The sequence below is a fragment of the Penaeus chinensis genome, chromosome 23, assembly GCF_019202785.1.
Source record: "Penaeus chinensis breed Huanghai No. 1 chromosome 23, ASM1920278v2, whole genome shotgun sequence".
NCBI classification, from domain to species: domain Eukaryota; kingdom Metazoa; phylum Arthropoda; class Malacostraca; order Decapoda; family Penaeidae; genus Penaeus; species Penaeus chinensis.
In genome coordinates this window covers 17,000,158-17,005,157 of record NC_061841.1, presented here as the reverse complement: position 1 = coordinate 17,005,157, position 5,000 = coordinate 17,000,158, and positions in this window count along the sequence as shown.

Sequence of the window (5,000 nt, the reverse complement as noted above, 5' to 3'; positions counted from 1 at the left end):
CTCTCTCACTCTATCTCTCTCTCTCTCTCTCTCTGTATATGTATATATATATATATATATATATATATATATCAAGAAACAAAAACAATTATGAACGTGAAAAAGCTTACGAAATATAAGCTACACCAGAAAGGGATATTATTTCATTTGATGTCAATGCGTAAACAGTTTTTCTACTTAAGAAAGAATAATTGTGCAGACTTTCTTCATAACATTTATATATATATATATATATATATATATATATGTGTGTGTGTGTGTGTGTGTGTGTGTGTGTGTGTGTGTGTGTGTGTGTGTCTATCCTCTATTTGATAATAACCTGCCTGCCTGCATCTCTCTCTCTCTCTCTCTCTCTCTCTCTCTCTCTCTCTCTCTCTCTCTCTCTCTCTCTCTCTCTCTCTCTCTCTCTCTCTCTCTCTCTCTCTCTCTCTCTCTCTCTCTCTCTCTCTCTCTCTCTCTTTCTCTCATTCTCATTAATAGCTACCGAACAGAGACGCGATAACCAGATCCGCAGCGCATGGGAGGCGATTATGAAGAAGGATAAGCATCGGAAGGTGAGCCTCAGCGGCGCCTCTCTCAGAGTCTCGCGTCCCCAAAGCTCAGCTGAATGATTGTTTTCCAGTCTTTCTTGGGAGAGGCGGAAGAGGATGCGGGGGAGAGGAGGAGAAGGGTATGAATTAGTTGAGCAGGACGGTTAGAAAGAAGAGGAGAAGGAGCACCAAGATGAAGATGATGATGACAGTGATGGTGATGATAATGTGATGGATAGAAAGATAGAGAGAGAGAGTCAGATGAATGGATTATATTTATATTATCATAGATATACTGCCAAGGTCAAAATGGCCACTAGCGATTAGTCGAAAAGAAGGAAAAAAGATTTGGACATGCCTCAGTTTCCAGCTGACATGTGGGATGCGTTATTAGTGTAAAAATCTATTTTCTGCGATCTAAGAATGCACTATACCTTGTTTTACAATTCTCTTGGTAATACTGAAATGAATACCCAATCGAACGTCACAAATACAGCCGCAAAGTCATAGTGTCCATCATTAATTGCTCTGACAGCAGTGAATGGGCGAAATGGAATGGATCGACCTTTGGTATTTGTGTAACAGAGGGCGCGCGTGTGTGTGATTAGTCACGTTTGCTTGCGTGATTTTATGTTGCAGTTCAGAAAGATACACGGGTTCCCTGAGATTTTACCCCAAATATGGTGGAAATGAATATTATTCTATCAGAAATAGGTGGTGAGTTTAGTTCTGATCTCATGTCCACTTTGCTTGCTGTTCTTGGAGCGCCGAGGATAATTCAAACTCTTGGACACCTAAATGAAATGTGGGAAGGGATATGATACATGAGTTGAGAGCCATTGTTTTCTCAGCGGAAATGACTAACCCACACTCATGAGCCCTAGTTGTGAGTTTGTCGAGAATTGTTTGCATCCTCTCTAGTGATGATGCTCTGCCACATCTGTCATCAGCATAGCATGTAATTACCTTGTAACCTGCTTTGCATACACATGAGGTTAGTGAAATTGACCGGTATTTATCAGTGTTTGGTTTCGGTATAGGGATGATTTGGCTGTACGTCCAGGGGCCAGGCAGAATAACTTATGACAAACTTAACCTGTACAAATGAAAAGAGGATTACCAGGTACCTGAGCTATATGGAGGAGGACACTATAGGTAATTCTAGCCTCTCTGGGGCGGACGCTTTTCCTTTGATCGGTGCATTGTTTAGTTCCCACTCAGTAATCTCAGCAAAGTCTGAAGGGTCGGTATCAGAGCATACAATCTCAATGGCAAATTTACGTGCAATTTTAGACTTACTATGGTGATTCTGAATATTTGTGGGAAGTGAGCTTAATTTGTACGCTCCAGTCCATTGACTAGGGAGCATATCTGCTTGTGCAAGAGGACTATGGAACTGCGGGGTGTTAGTTGGTTTGCCTGAGAGTCGATTATTTTTTTCCAGACCTTAGACACTGAGGTGTTATTGTTAATGCTTTGTAGGAACTGCTCAAAGTGTTCATTTCTGATATGAGTTTTGAATCCCCGTAGATTTTTATTTTTGCCTTAAGAAACTGAATAAGGTTGTCACGGGTATTGTCCTGCTTGTAGGTATCAAAAAGCTCCAGAACTCGCTTTTGTTCCCTTAATAGTGTAGAGTCACCGACCCACTTAGGTTGTTTGGAGCGTTGTGAGGTGTTGCTCCTTAAGGTTTTCTTTGGTCAGACGCAGGTGTTGTATAATCAGTGACCACTTTCGTCATGTCCATGGAGAATTTATCACTCGTTACTGTGTAATCGTTATACCGGTCATAAATACGTGATTTAAAGTGGTGCTCAAGGTAAGGAGGAATAGAAATCATAAGTCAATTTGTTTTTGTAGATTGACTATTACCAACAACGTATCTCGTTACTATTCCAGAGTGGTCACTGATTAGCTCTGTTGCAAGCATGCTTCTGACGTTTCCATGCACAAGATCCCTTCCTATTACGTAATCTAGCCTGCCTTCTAAGTTTGCCTGTCTGTATCATATACGGTCTTAGATCTATTGTTCACAAAATGTCGGAACTCTTCGCCATTTTCATTACATTGACTGTCTCCAAATGAATAATGTCTAGCATTAAAATCTCCCATGCATATTGTACCGTGATTTTGGAGGTTGGGCAGAGAATTAATCTGAAACTTTCTACACCTTCCGTATACATTGTACAGAGAGAAAAACCCAGAGGCTGTAGGAATATGTAAATGCGGTATGGTGTCACTGCCATAAGTCAATAGGCCTGTCATGCCTGTATAGGAGTAGTACCCTCTATTTCTAGGGGCGGTTTTTTATTTTAGTGGCTGATGCGAAGGGCTCGTGTAAACAGATAACGTCAACATTATTGTTATGAATATAGTAAAGCAAGTCATTAATTCTATGGTTGACACCACGTATCTTCCATGAAAGAAAAGATTCGTCGTGGTATCGTGCATAATATCAGAGACCTCGTTAGTATATTCAACATTACTATCCTTATTAGGAAGCATATTTTCCCTGTCTACACTCGCTTTTTCTTTCCAATAACATTTTTTTTTCCAGCAAGATCTTACCTGAGGCTTCTTATTTCTTCGGCCATTTCCTTGATTTTTCCATCATAGATCTCTGTACCTCATGGTAGGTGGTCTGAAAGGCTGTAACACATAGCACTCTGAAATGTAATGTTCACTTATTTTCTTAATTATACAGCTTACACTTAGTCTCTTCGACATTACATACTGCACTGACCTGCCAATACAATCTATATCCAAGCCTGATTTTTGCGGTCACAATATCACACTGTCTTGTCCATGAATGAATCTTGCGTAAACCGGTCATAGTGCTTTATGCTACAGCTTTCAGGGCGTTGAGAATGAATCAACTCAGTCAAGTCATCTCTGAAGGAAGCTTTAATGATGTATAAAATCCTAGAAAGAGGTATCCCAAGATCTATATCCACACTTTGTTTGTCACATGCTGACTTTGCTAGGTGATCAGCATGATCATGCCTAGGGATTCCAATATGCGATGGAATCCACACAAAACGTATATTATGGCCTCGTTCTTTTGTACGATACACGTTTATCCTGATGTCATTTGCAATATTTCCCGCACCTTTGTCTAGAGTGTTCAGAGCCTGGAGAGCACTCTGTGAATCGCAGAAAATAACCCTTGAGCCTTGATTCAATAGAAATTCGGGGGCAGTCGTATAATATACACTTAGGTCCGACATTTTCCACGGTGTTACAGAACGTCCATGTAGGGTCTTAGTTATAGGTATGTTCAGCTGAGCTAAGTGTTTACACGTTACTTGTACCCATGGATTTGAGTATGAATCGGTGTTGTCATTCAAAGTTAGCTCTTCTATTCTGTGTTTTAGTTGTCTTTGGAACTCTATACAATGGAGGGGTTCTTTAATTGATTTAACACTAAATGTGGTATTTATGTATAATATTCTTTCATAAACAGAAAGCAAATTAAGTTCTGTTCTAATATTCACAATCCTTGTTGTTCTAGGAGCACCAAGAATGATCCTCATGGCTTCATTTTGTACACTTACTAAACGAGACAACTCAGATTCCTTGAACAATACTAGGTGCAATGCATGGTAATCTATGACCGACCTTATGTATGGCAAGTAAAAGAGTCTCGCAATATTGACATTAATACCATGGCCTTTGCCGACAAGTGTCCTAAGTGGCTTCAGCCGCTTCCACAGCCTTTTCTTCGGGTTAAGTGCCTTGTTTTTTTTCAGTTGAGATTATCAAGCCACACTCAGTAGCCCTTGCGGAAAGTATATCTAGAATCTCTAGCATTTTCTCCTCGGATGAGGATTTAATACAAATGCCATCGGCATAGCAAATAATGGAGTCATTGCCTGCAAGTGGTATATCGTCCAGTAATCTATGCATTAGGATATTGAATATCATGGGACTAAGTACGGCTCCCTGAGGTGTGCCGAGTTCAAATACTTTTGTATGAGTACTCTTAATGCCCCTAAGAGAACCTAAGCGGATCGATTCGACAGATACATTTGAATCCATGTTAACAGTTTTCCCTGAATACCAAAGCTAGCTAGTTGCTCAAGGATAATTTCCCTGTTTGCAATATCAAAAGCAGATTTAAGATCAAGAAATACGGTTTGCATGCCTGGGTTTGAGTTTGTTAAGTACTCTGCAAAACAGTGCTGACTGCTACGTCCTGGGGGAAATCCATACAGTCTAGGGGATAACTTAGCATTTATGCGATACATGAGCCTGTTCAGAATTATTCTTCCAAGTACTTTGCACAGACAGGTCAAGGAAATGGGTCTGTATTTATCAGTATTGGGTTTGGGTATAGGAATGATTAAGCTTTTAGTCCAGGAGCTTGGGAGGATTCCTTGTGGTATATACAGGTGGTATATACAGGAGTCTATACAGGTGTAAAAGTGGGTTACCTGGTACCTGAGTATATGTGGCGAAGGAATGTAAGTA